This window comes from Ceratotherium simum, chromosome 22 (genome assembly GCF_057802395.1).
Source record: "Ceratotherium simum simum isolate JZ-2026a chromosome 22, ASM5780239v1, whole genome shotgun sequence".
Taxonomy (NCBI): Eukaryota; Metazoa; Chordata; class Mammalia; order Perissodactyla; family Rhinocerotidae; genus Ceratotherium; species Ceratotherium simum.
The window spans coordinates 33147861-33161226 of record NC_141921.1 but is presented as its reverse complement, the minus strand read 5'-3'; the positions used below and the strand labels follow the sequence as shown (position 1 = coordinate 33161226).

At 36.1% G+C, this 13366-nt stretch overlaps 1 non-coding gene across 1 annotated transcript; it reads right to left on the bottom strand.

Annotated features, from left to right (window-relative positions):
• Positions 1 to 11765: 11765 nt before the first annotated feature.
• Positions 11766 to 11872, bottom strand: LOC147914129 (U6 spliceosomal RNA). Its single transcript, XR_015555917.1, has one exon. It is a non-coding gene; the product is annotated as a U6 spliceosomal RNA (small nuclear RNA).
• Between the last annotated feature and the right edge of the window lie 1494 nt (positions 11873 to 13366).

The window sequence follows — 13366 nt, the reverse complement described above, 5'->3', positions numbered from 1 at the left end:
AAAGGAGAGTAGCTAGATCAGGGGCACTCTGAGGCTGATAAAACTTGCATTTTAGGGGAATGGAAGAGAAAGCTATCGGTATGCCATCAGAGTCTGAGCATTCTGACCATACATCAGGCAGTTATCCTTGCTGAATGGTTCTGGAGTCCAAGTGACACATTCTTCCTCAATGTACTCATTCCATCACTGGCCGGCAGTCCGCCCTGGAGACCATTTACAAACGTGCAGTGTGCAATAACCATTATCTATCTTAGCAGCTAGAAAGGCAAAACAAAAGTTAGCATACAAAACTACCTTTAGGGACTATGGTAGAATACTAATTCATGAATGATAAACATAATGACTAGAAGCAATTTTTTTGCAAATATAATGAACACATCTGGTCCTGAGGAGTCTGTTTTTATGAAGAAAAAAAACCTCAAAATATCTGTCATTCAAAGAATGGTCAAAGTACTGTCTTTCTTCTCCACAACTTCTACTTTTGGATTGTCATTCCAGAAGTGTAAGAATATAAAATATTGTGGTTAGATGTTCACTAAACAGGAAGGAGAGCCTGTGAATTTACTGATACTGCCCAATTAAATAATAAACATTGAACTCAATATGCCTTCAAATAAAACACTGTTTGTTGCAAGGTTGAGATGCATCCTGGACTACATTTGCTAAACTAAGAGCCAGGAGTTGGCAACAACAGACTTCTGCTCTCCAATATCCAAATTTGTAATATTTTGTTGTTGTAACAGCCAACAATAATTCTTATTTACAAACCTTAAATTTCAAGGTTTGTATTTTGAAACTGATCATTCTTCAGTCTTGCATTACGAATTTTCATAGTAAATCTTACCTTTAAGGTCAGTGGTAACATCTATACTATGAACCACTTCTACTGTTGGTACTTCAAATCCTCTAATATAGTCTAATATACTTAATCATAGCTTCAGTGACATCTCAATTGTCCCTATAGACTCAAAAGAGGAGGGGGGAAACTGAGAAATCATTATGCCTGTTTCACTATACCAGTTGAAGAGATCTGGAGAATTAACTATTTTTGTTTTTCTTCATGCCAGGTTTATAAGCAGCTGACCACTGGACATGAAAAAAAGTGGAAGTTCTAGCACCAAGTCTTCACAGGTATTTTCATCATTCATTTGAAGTAAATTCCAAGGATATCAGCTGTCCCACATATAAAGGGGCATATAATCTCTCACTTCAAAGTTAACTTACTCTGAGTTATTCATATTTGTGTTCTTCTCTAACGGCGTAAATAATCAAGAACCACGACTTATGCCCTCATGATAATAACCATGTCTCTGGCCTACAATTCCAGCTACATTTTTAAGTGCTTGCGTGGTTCTTTAAAATATTCATTTCAAACATACAAAATGAGTAATATTATTGTTTTATTTAGACCAAATATTCAGTGTCTCCTCACTAAGGTGGGCTCAATAACCCATCTTTCAAAAAAAAAAAAAAAAAAAACTTGACTCATACATATTTTGAGTATAGCTGCTGGCTTTGTCTCAACACTTCTGCTCAGTTCTTGTGCCTCAGTTCCCAATTCAGGGACAAAGCCAAGGGCAAAAGTGAACTTGTAGGCTAGGCCTTGTTAACAGTGAGGCAAAATGGGCACCAACTTTAAAGAGGCAATCTCTCCCAATTTGGGGATGCGCTGGGCACAAGAGTAAACAAAGGGTCAAGTGTAAACTGTGCCCACCAAATGGTGATTTCTGCATCCACAGCTCATGAAAATGCATTTAAAAAGATTATAATAAAGTGTTAAGATGATTTTAGTTGTGAAATATTAACTATACCAAGTTATATAAGGAACTAGAGAAAAAAAGTCTTGAGCATAATTTCAATTTTTCTATATATACTTTCCCAACAACCTAAAGCCATCAAAATGCCCTTCATGAAGCCTTATCCTATCCATTGGCTGATGATGGTGAAGATGACCAGACTCATTATTCCTTTGGAGATGCTGTTGCTCTGGACTGAATGCCGTTAGAGCCATTTCTGCTACCTGGATACAGAGCACCCGCTGTAAATTTGTGCCTCCGGGCTGGCTTCCCATTCTTCCCCAACTGCATGCTTTAAGGAATGAAACACTCATTTCATGTTAGTTGTAAGTAAACCACACAGGAAGCAAATCAGACTACAAATTACTTAATACTTATTTATATCATCTCCTACCTCCCTAACGCTGACCTCCCACTCCATTCCCTGCAACTTCTTCTGTTTTCTTTTTCTTTTTTAATTTGCAAAAAACTTTTTCTCTGCATCACGCTCTCCTCCCAACGTTTGTGGGTTTTTTTTTTTCCTCCCACTTGCTTTGAAAAAGACATTGAGCTAAGCTCCTGGAAATTTCGGGAAAAAAATCAGTGTTGAAACTAGAGGCACATCTGTAGTCAAAGTAAATATTACTCTTCACATAAATTATCACCTAAAGGGTCAAGGAACTGCAGACAGTTTATCTGATAGGCACTCTCTTCCCTTTCTTCTTGCCCTTGGTTCCAAGAGTGAACCTTAGAAATCCTGGTCAATGGCAGACTGTCAGGGACAAAGAGAGCGTTGGCTACATGTGAAAAGGAGGACTCCACCTGCCCCTCAGGTAGAGATGCGGAGCAGAGACTGGAGCTGAGGCAGCTTCACGAGCCAAAGGCTATAAACTTCTAACCCAAACTTCAAAGAAAAAGAAATCCTACATGTATCACTCTCTCTTAATCACTGGCAAATCAGTTACTGCGCTCTCTCCTTTCATGAAAATACTAACACATTAAGTACTCTAATACCATCATACACAGCTCCACTAATCACTCATTTTCCAATCTAAATTGAACTTTCAGGTAACTTTTAAAAAAATGCTAACACAAAGAAGGAAAGTTAGAAAATCTGGATTTCAATGACCTTTGCCAGTGACTGTTACACAACCTAGAGTGTCAGTTTTAAAAACATATGGACATAATATTTTCAAATGTCAATAGCCACACTCGTATCATTTAGCTTCTCCCTGCTTTATGAAATAAATCAATTCCTGAAAATCCACTGAGTAAACATAAAACTTTTACATACCAGATGAATTTCCTACTGACAACAAACTAGTTTCAAAGATGCCTTACAATCTTTATTTCTGATTGCTCTCAACCAGCAACTTCTCCTTCCCTCCACTAGCTTTTTTTTCAAGTCAATTCTTTAAAGGACTAATGGTTCTACCTGATACCTTAGGTGAAAATCCCAATTTGATCTTGCTAAACTAGGTTACTATAAATGAGATGTAAAAAGTGGAATTTGGGGGATGTGTTCTTGTTCTCAATCTTTCCTAGACTGCCATCAGAGCTTTGTTCTTAATGATTTGATTATCAAGACAAAATAGGAAAAGAGAGTATGTATTATGCATATGCAGAAACTCATTTTCCCACTGATTTTGCAGAAGAACCTAGTCCTCTTCAATCATTCACTACCAAGTTCTACTCCCAGTAAATGGGCTTTAAGTAAACTTCAAGTAACTCCAAGTAAAAATAATATTGCAGATATCTAATTTTCAAAGAACACTTGTTTAACTGAAAAATTAATGTTAACATTTTTGGTGTCACTAAATTAACTTTAAAATTTAAAAATGTGTGGCATATCTTGTTTATGTATTAAAATAAAGGATATTTTAAAACAACTTTATGAAGGAGATAAAGAAATACGTCACTTCCAAGGTTTTTTTGTCTTCTACAACTTCTAGTCATAGAAAAGAACTTACAAGGACACGCAGGGTTCACCTTGGCACACTTGTTTCAGATATGTGAGAGACGTGATATGGGATTTAAATCCAATGAGGGTTCTGGGAAAATAAGAAAGCATTTGGGACAAAGCAGCAGTAAGGCCTGATTCTGATATATCTAAAATGTGTTTTACATAAATATTTGTTATTCACTTTATAATTAAGTAATTCAAGTCTTCTGCATAAAATTTCACACAAAGGGGAGATACTTTAAGGTCTCCAATATTTCCTAACGTAACATGAGACTACCTTTTTTGACCTTAAAGATTAAGAGAACTGATGCTATGTTTATAAAAATAAGAGAGAATCAAAACACCTATAATCGTTTTGGCAAAATCTATACCACTTAAATTGTTTTGTAAATAATTTTCAGATTGAACATGGCAAGTATGCAACTAAACAAGGAAAAAGATTTCGTAACCCTAATGTTAGAAAATGTTCCATATGATACTTTTTACCTATGTCCTTCGTCAAGTCTGAGTGCTCCAATACATGCTAGTGAAAAAAAAGATCAAAATTAGCATTAGCACAAGGATTTTTAGTTAATACTGCAAATAGAACCACCAGGGAAAAAAGGCCAGAATAAAGAAAACCCAAGTATGTGACTGTAAGAGAAACCCTTGAGATATAAAAATCAAACTAGATTACTTACCAAACCTCTATACTATCTCCTGATAAATACCCAGGAAAAAATGTGGGAGATCTAAAACGTATTATACATGGGCAGAGAGAACACTTTAACAGCCCTCCCCCTAAATAACATAATTCAAAACGAAAGATTTTAAGACAAGACATAGGTCAATGAAGTATAATTATTGTGAAGTTTTCTATAAAAATTTTAAACTTATGAATAAATTTCCAGACTTTTCTGCTCCTAAGGATGCTAAAATCCTTTGAAAAGCAATAGAAGCAAAAAGAAAAACAAAAGCAAAACTTAAATATGGGGGGGGGGAATCCAACACAGAACATGAGGTAGAGGGAAGCTGAGGAGAGGAGAGGGAGAGAGAAAACACCAAAATTGAAAAACTAAATAAAAACCCATTCTCTACAATACTCTGGGGCTCTATTTTTGAACAGACCAGTTATTTACTATTTAAATCACAGCTCAACTACAAAACATTCCTGCATCTCAGTGTCCTCATCTGTAAAGTGAAGTTGTGAAGAAGATTCAAGAACACCTGAAAAGCACTTTGAACAGTACTTGACACATAGTAACTACTTTACAAATGCTGGCTGTTAGCATTAAACACCAAGCACATATTCACTTAAATATTTATCAGCTATTATTTTAATTTTTCAAGGGCAAAAGCAGGGATCTCCCTGGCGGGCTCCCTGAATACAGGCTGGAATTTGAGTCCAGATTTTGACAAAGTATCATACTTAACTTTCAGAATAGCTTCAGGTAAATTCTTTAAAACGCTGTCTTTACACACAAAGTAGCCAACTAAAATATAAGGTAGCACCCTCTTCTTACCTGGCATCAATGATCACTACTGATATTAGGAGGAAATGGAAGGCAGTATGCCCTTATGTACACAGTGTGTCTGCATCCTAAATGATGGTGAATTGAATGATCAAATTTACTGTGGGGATAATTAAAGCCAACAGGCTATACTTACAAGTATAAAACCAACTTAACTTCTTTTATTCCTTTCCTCTACAAAACTAAAGCTATTGTATATATAAAGAAGCAAACATTTATCAATCACAAAATGTGGAAAAGAAAATATTCTATGATGCTAAGGGCAGGGCAATAGAAGCATACAACAGCAAATTAAGTTTTACAAATTTAAACATTATATTTCAGAATAAACCTTTTGCTCTTTTTAGTTTGTAATTCAAAACTTGCCACAATAAATCTAACCTAAGAAAATCCTTTGTCTCTAGCTCTTAGAAAGCTAAATATATATTTCTGGAGAAAGATAAAAATGAAAAAAAGTAGAAAGGTAAGTTCTTAGTTCTCATACTTGCTTTATCACAAACTAGCTGTACAACCCTGGCTATATTATTCAACCTCTCTGGGCCTCAGTTTTCTCACTGGTAAAACAGGGATACAACTGCCCAACTCAGGGGTTACTGTGAATATTAAAGATAACAAAACGCACTTAGATTCATGTGTCTGGCACACAGTAGGAACTCAATGAATGGGAGCTATTCCTTGAATAACGTGAGGGGAGTTAGACTAGGTATCAAGTCCAAGGCAAAATATCAAGAAGCCTTCTTTTGTACTTTAGTTTCCTCAGGAAGAGACAGCTAGAGCATAGAGGTCATAAGGAGGCATGTCTAACAGATTTTGTCTAAGGGAGCTTATTACCATGATTAAAGCAAAGAACTCTTTAAACATTTTCACCCATAGTATGGATGACTACAGCAATATGGACGGACATTGCAAAAATATTACGGTACCTTTGCTTTCAGAAAACACAACAGCATGTGAAAATCTATGTATTCACTTGTGTAATTTTTAGGCCAGGACTGGCCAAGTGGACTATTTTAATACCGTCTGCTCTGTGTACTTGCAAGTAGAATTCTCACAACTGTGAAGCAAGAGATTGCTCCGTTAACAGTTAAGAGCGGAAAGTCTTCCCAAGTTTCCTTTGAGTCATTAGGTTCAGTCTCAAAACCTGACTGAAAACTCATATCCAAATGATCAATTTTGACCCTTCTGCATTTTCTACTTACAGATTTTGTTATCCACAGCATCTAAATAAAGTTCATTACAAATTTGCCAAACTGCCACTTAAAGTGATTTCAAATGCTCCTTGAAGTGGGCCACTAGTAGGAGTCTAAAAATCATTTTGTATATAGCAATTTTGATAGCTCAACCATATATTCCTGTTATTTCATGAATGATGCCACATCCCAATCCATGTCTCTTAGGAAAACGGAATAATCTCCAAAGTAATTGCTATGAAGTAATGGGTTAATGCAAGGTAGACAAAGGCAGTGTAACTTTCCTAAGGCTAACAGTAAAGGTTTAAGTACAATCACAGTTAGACAATCACAGTTAAGTACAATCATAGTTAGAAATACAAGGTTTGAAAGGAAAGATAAAATAGGAAGTATATAGAAAGTCTCAAAAGAGAAATATACGAAAGGTCTCAAATTTCAAGAATTTAGATTTGACACCATGATGTAATGGAAATGTTGGTGTTTGTGTGATAATTATTACGGCAATTCTGTAGGACAAATAAGAGAAGTAAGAGAGATTAGGCAGGAAAATTAGGAATAAATACAGGAATTAACTTGTAGGGCACACAGCAATACTTCCTAACCTATAAGTCTTGGATTGGGGGGTACATTAAACAGGCCAAATATGAATTTTCTCCCTAAATAGAACATTAGGTCCATAACAGGAGAAGACTGTCTTTAATCCACTGCTATGTCTTCAGTACCTACAACATTATCTAGCATAAAGGTGGTTCTCTAAAATCAGTCTAAATCTGAATGTGAATGCTGTTGTAATTAATAAAACATAATTCTCTTAAAAAGTATTGCTGAATTTCTAGAATCTTTTAATTCAAGTGTTCCAGTCAACTGAAATACTAAAGTACAGCTATTAGTTCTCTTGGCTGGTCTTTTTTTCTACACTGGTTCCAAGTCATTCTCCTATAAGATTAAGAACTGCCAGGGCTGGCCCTGTGGCATAAGTACACGTGCTCCGCCGCTGGCGGCCCGGGTTCAGATCCTGGCCGCGCACCGACGCACTTGTCAGGCCATGCTGTGGCGGTGTCCCATATAAAAGTGGAGGAAGATGGGCACAGATGTTAGCCCAGGGCCAATCTTCCTCACCAAAAAGAGGAGGTTTGGCAGATCTTAGCTGAGGGCTGATCTTCCTCACACACAAAAAACAGATTAAGAACTGCCACTCTAGGATAGTAAATTAACGACTAGAGAAATTAAGGAAAAGACATCATAGAAGAATCAGCATGACTAGATTAAAAGAAAATCCAACAGAAGAACTATTAGGATTGCAACCTGTAGGATCAAGAGATGCTCCCAAAACATATAATTCTTTCAAGGCTATGTCTATAAGGTTTAGTTCCCTTTGCCAGACGTTCCCTCTGTATCCCCAGGGCCAGCACAGTGCCAGGAACACATGTACTCACTAAACGTTTGTTAAATGAACACATGCTGGTGACTGTTTTTCAACACCATCAAGTTTCATGTGATCTGGAAGCACATAGGAGATTAGAGAGTGAAAGATCAGAGTTAAGAGAGATGATTTGGGAGGATATAAAATCCAGTAGTCCTCACAGTGGTTGAAGTTCCTAAAGAGGGACAAAAGACACAAGGAGGAGGCATTACAGGGGACAAGAAAATATACAGAATCGTGGATCAAACAGAGCCAAGAAAGCTAGACAAGTTTTCAATGTTTACTCAATTGTGTCAAAAATAACAAAAAGATCAAGGATAATGATCAGGAGGAAAAAAGCAACCCAAATGGCCTGAAGATCACTGCTGCCATTAGCAGGCTGGCTTTGACTGAAGAGCAATTAAAATGATCTGTAATTAAGAATCTCCTAGGCATACCACAGCTAGATGGAACCCCAAAGCAAGCAAGGGCACCTTGGTTCATCAAATATCTATTTGGAATTCTGAAGCTGGTCTTGCAGCTGAGTATAACTAGAGCCAGCCTTTAATACCGTCTAGGCCGTTAAGTCCCAGTTCTGATGTTGCGCAACTGTTTATTTACCAGCCATGTATGTGTGTGTGTGTGTATACATATATATATACACACACACACACACATAGGCTGTTACTATCAGAGAACAGAGTTTTCCAAAGTTAATAGGCAATTAGGATGCCATTCAAATTTGCTTATGCATACTACAGGCTTCTTTGTCCAGGAATCAAGGTGACTGGAAAACTATCAGGAAATAAGTTCGGGTTCCACTCTATTTTTATTCTATGACCCTAACCTAGGTAAATCACGTGAGTTATAAAGTGAAATGGAAACAATAATGCCCCACTTCCAAAACACACACAAACAGAAAGATAACAATCAGGGGTAATCAGAAAAGTATACATATTAAAAAAAAAAAAAAAGAAAGAAAAGAAAATCAACAGTACACAAAGCCATTGTTATGTATGCAACCAGCATACCTCATGACATTTCCAGCAGCCACTTCAAAGACATAAAAGAAAACCAAGGAAGGTACAAAACAGGGCAACTAAGAAGTGCTTATAAAAAATAAAGTGGCTTTTACCTTCAAAGGGTAAAAACTCCAATCTGGAAAGAAAGTTAAGATGATAAAATTGAATCCCATGTAAAATCATAATGGTTGCAGATGAGATACCACAGCCTGGCTCCATTTTATTAAAAGTAATTTAAAACAAATCCTGAAACACTCTAATTAGATGTTATAAAACTGGTAAAACGAAATCTCAAATCACAAGATGTTTAGTAAACTTGTGGCAGAAGAGTACAAAAGAGTACTACTACAAAAAAAAGAGTAGTTTGAAAAACTGTAAATAGGTTTAAGAAGGACACTGTTCAATTAATGGAGGCTGCACTGATAGCACATTTATATACAAAATGGAAGTTGCTGAGCTGTTCAAAGGCTATCATTAATCTTACCATCACAACACAAAATTCTTATGCTCTTATTTCTATAAAACTAGTCCTCGGCCCCACCTACAGTTCTGAGCTGGGGAAACCACTAGTCTAACCAACTAGTTAGTAGTATCCCAGTTATTCAATATTTCAAAGAAGCCTAATGACATTTACCTGATAAGACTGCATGGAGCAAGTAAAATCCAGAAGGCAGTACAAAGTGATGGTTAAAATGCGAACTCTGGTATCAGACCCATCTGAGTTCAATAACGGATTGGCCAATTCTAGTTAGGGGGCCTTGGATCAACAAATCTGTGTTTTGGTTTCCACATTTATACTTTACAGGGTTGTAAATAAGTTTAAATAACTTAAGACAATGACAGCTCATTGGAAATATCCAGTATTAGCTCTTTTGTCAAGTTTATTTTTGACTGAAATTATAACCAGTTCAATGTGTTAACCTCAGTTCTTTCCTCCTGCCTAAAAGTTTTAGCTGGCAGTTATAGGCCTTAGAACTTTTTTAAAAAGAAAATGTTCATGGGTGAAAAATAATAGACTGAGAGCTGAAAAGGATGGCAAGTCAGTGGGTTAAAACACATATTCTTATGAGACATATAGTCCTGAGATTTTCCAAAAAGGAGCTATTATCGTCTATCTTTTCTTTCTAAATCACCTCAGCAGTCACTCCTGTCAAATGTCTTAATGTCCTATAACACTGCTAACAATAAAATATATTATCAGACACTAGATGAACCAGTTTCACAAGACATAATGGAGTATGAAACAACCTGACCTCATAAGGAAACTTATGAGTTAGAAGGAATGGAGAAAAACGTTATTTTTAGTAAATCTATTCGGTTTGAACGAAGCAACATCTGTGTGTCTGTTCATCTTCAGGGAGGAAAAAAATGTTTCAAAGAACTGCTCACTAAATCCAACAATGACCAGGGATTTCTCACTTAAAAGCTTAAAGTTTTCAGTAATGGAAAAATAGATAAAAATATAATGAAACCTACCTCCACATTTGTTCTTTCAGATTCATACACACTCAATCACTCAATTTCCCTCTATATATATGTTTTTTATTTTTGGTGAGGAAGATCGGCCCTGAGCTAACATCCATTGCCAATCTTCCTCTTTTGGCTGAGGAAGATCAGCCCTGAGCTAACATCTGTGCCCATCTTCCTCTATTTTGTATATGGCACACCGCCACAGCATGGCTTGATGAGCGGTACGTAGGTCTATGTCTGGGATCTGAACCTATGAACCCCGGGCCCCTGAAGTGGAGCACTCGAACTTAACCACTACACTACCAGGCCAGCCCCTCAATCTTTATATTTTCTTTAATTAAAATTTGAACTGTACAGGTGAAAATTATTAAAATCAAGTTACTTTGCTCATATCCAGTAGACTCTAATTTTAGTTAGCTAAAAAAACCCCAAAACCCATGATATATGTATCTTACAAACTCTTTTGCTCTCTAGGAGTAATCTAAATCATACACATTATTCATGTATTCCAATTACAAGCTGAATATCTTATTAAGAGCACAGAACACCTTTTGAACTTCCAATGGTGTTTCTGGAAGATTTGTTTTGATGATTATCACTACTATTTATAAATCTGTCATTGCCTCCTGGAATCTTCTCTAAATTCTTTTGAGAATAATGATATGACTTACTAATTTTGTCTTCCTAACTCCTGACACAAAACACTCAAGGGTTGTGAAATGAATGGATGACATCAGTGCTAGGTACAGACTAGACTTAAGCTTTTCAATAAACAGCTGACTTTTAGCTGATTATCTAAATCTGGTTAATGATGTACAAGATCAATCCATTTAATGATATCCCTTCATGGGCATTAACAGGTTGATCAAGATGTGACTGTACTTTCTGAAAAGAAAAAAAAGTTTAATTACCTTTATAATACTTCTCAAGGACAAATCCAAAATGGGAATTTTTGGTAATTCCTACTGTCATAAAAAAAGCTCACACTGCAGAAAAATAAACTAGCAATTGTCATTTTTTTTTGCAATCCTCTTAAGATGAAAAACATGTTACACTAATAAAAACAAGATTAAAGTTAAGAATTTTCAACACCACAAGACAGAATAAAGCCTCAATTTGGGTTTGCTATCTTAGAATTATTTAAACATTTTTCTCAAATGTTTATTGATAAGCAGGATCACATAAATCATACACTGAGAATCCACATAAGTGTTCAGCTGCTGGAGTACAGTTACTCAAACTTCTTTCTTCAAGGCTATTATACTATACATCTAAAGACACAAATATTCTACCCTAGAATCTTTGGGTAAATTCTAAGAAGCACTTATCATTGCTTTGACCCATTTTCCAGATTAAAATATAAAGCAACACAAAAACTGTGATATGTGTTATTTTTTTAGAATTTTAATTTTTTTTACTGCAGTAACAGTGGAAAAATACAGAATGCTTCACGAATTTGCGTGTCATCCTTGCACAGGGGCCGTGCTAAGCTTCTGTGTATCGTTCCAATTTTAGTATATGTGCTGCCAAAGCGACCACTACAAATGTTATTAAGAGAGTAATGATAGTGACTTTTCAGAAAATATGGGCCAGATCTTTTATTAATGTAATATTTCACATCATTAATAATCTTCCTCTGGCAGACATTTATTTTTTTTTGTGAGGAAGATTAGCCCTGCGCTAACATCCTTGCCAACCCTCCTCTTTTTATTTATTTAATTTTTTTTGCTGAGGAAGACTGGCCCTGGGCTAACATCTGTGCCCATCTTCCTCCACTTTATATGGGACACCACCACAGCATGGCCTGACAAGCAGTGCATCGGTGTGCGCCTGGGATCCAAACCCGGGCCGCCAGCAGCGGAGTGTGCGCACTTAACCGCTAGGCCATGGGGCCAGCCCCTCTGGCAGACATTTAGACTACACCAAACAAAACTAACCTGAAAATTTTGTTAAAGAGAGCTAGTTTTCTTAGAGCCAGATCAACTGATCAGTTATAAACTCAAAGAAATGACTTGAGAGCTTAGGCAGTGAACAATAAGCCTTCAGCTCTTCCCTAATATAGCATGACATTACTGTCATGGTGACCTTAAATTCAAGACTAGTGAGTACTGACAATCCCTGATTCTACTCTGAAAAACCCAACTACTTTAAGCTATGGACCAAATTACACAGAATTCTAGAAGCAAGATGTTACAAACCTTAAGAATTAAAAGGCTTTTAACAAAAATACTGATATCGGTTGACCTATATATTGTTTTCCAAATGGCTCAGATTTTCATCACAGCAGAAAATACCCTGAATAATCAAAGCCATGATTATTGTATTTTAAAAAAATGTTTTAAGACCACCTTTCTTTCTGTTTCAGGGAAGATAACATTTTCTGTAAGAGTGCATAAGGAAAGTAGGTTCTCCATACTACCAATTTTAGGGCTAAGTATACCAGCTTCTTTTATGTGTAATTCCGTATGTTGCGCGCGCGCACACACACAAACACTCAGGTCTGAAAAGTGAAGCCCTTTAACAAACTCGTCCACTATGTCCTTGAAAAATGTAGAAGGACTGAAATCAAATATTAGATGATGGGGATGGTTTAATATACCAATACTTTAAAAGTTTTTAAACACTAGATAGAACTAGATAGATAGAACTCAGGTATGAAGATAAATTTGGATTCGGTGAATAAAATATGCAGAAGTGAAATTTTAAATTTTTAAGTCACTTGGAAAGTGGCACCTCTTTTCAAATCAAGTATAAGCTTGCCTAGGTAAAAAAATGGCTTTGAGACCAAAATTCAATGATATTCTGGCCGAAATTTTTATAAATGAATGCTGGAAGAAAAGCAAAACAAACGACAACTGAACTGTCAACATAACACACAGACATATATAACACCTCAGCGATACACTTTAATCTAGGACAAAATTATTTTACTTTAAATTCAAATTGGTTGGCTTTATTTCAGGCATAACAAAGCACTTTAAAGTAAACATAAAATTTAACATTTAGTTCTAACTTCACAGAATTAGGCTAATT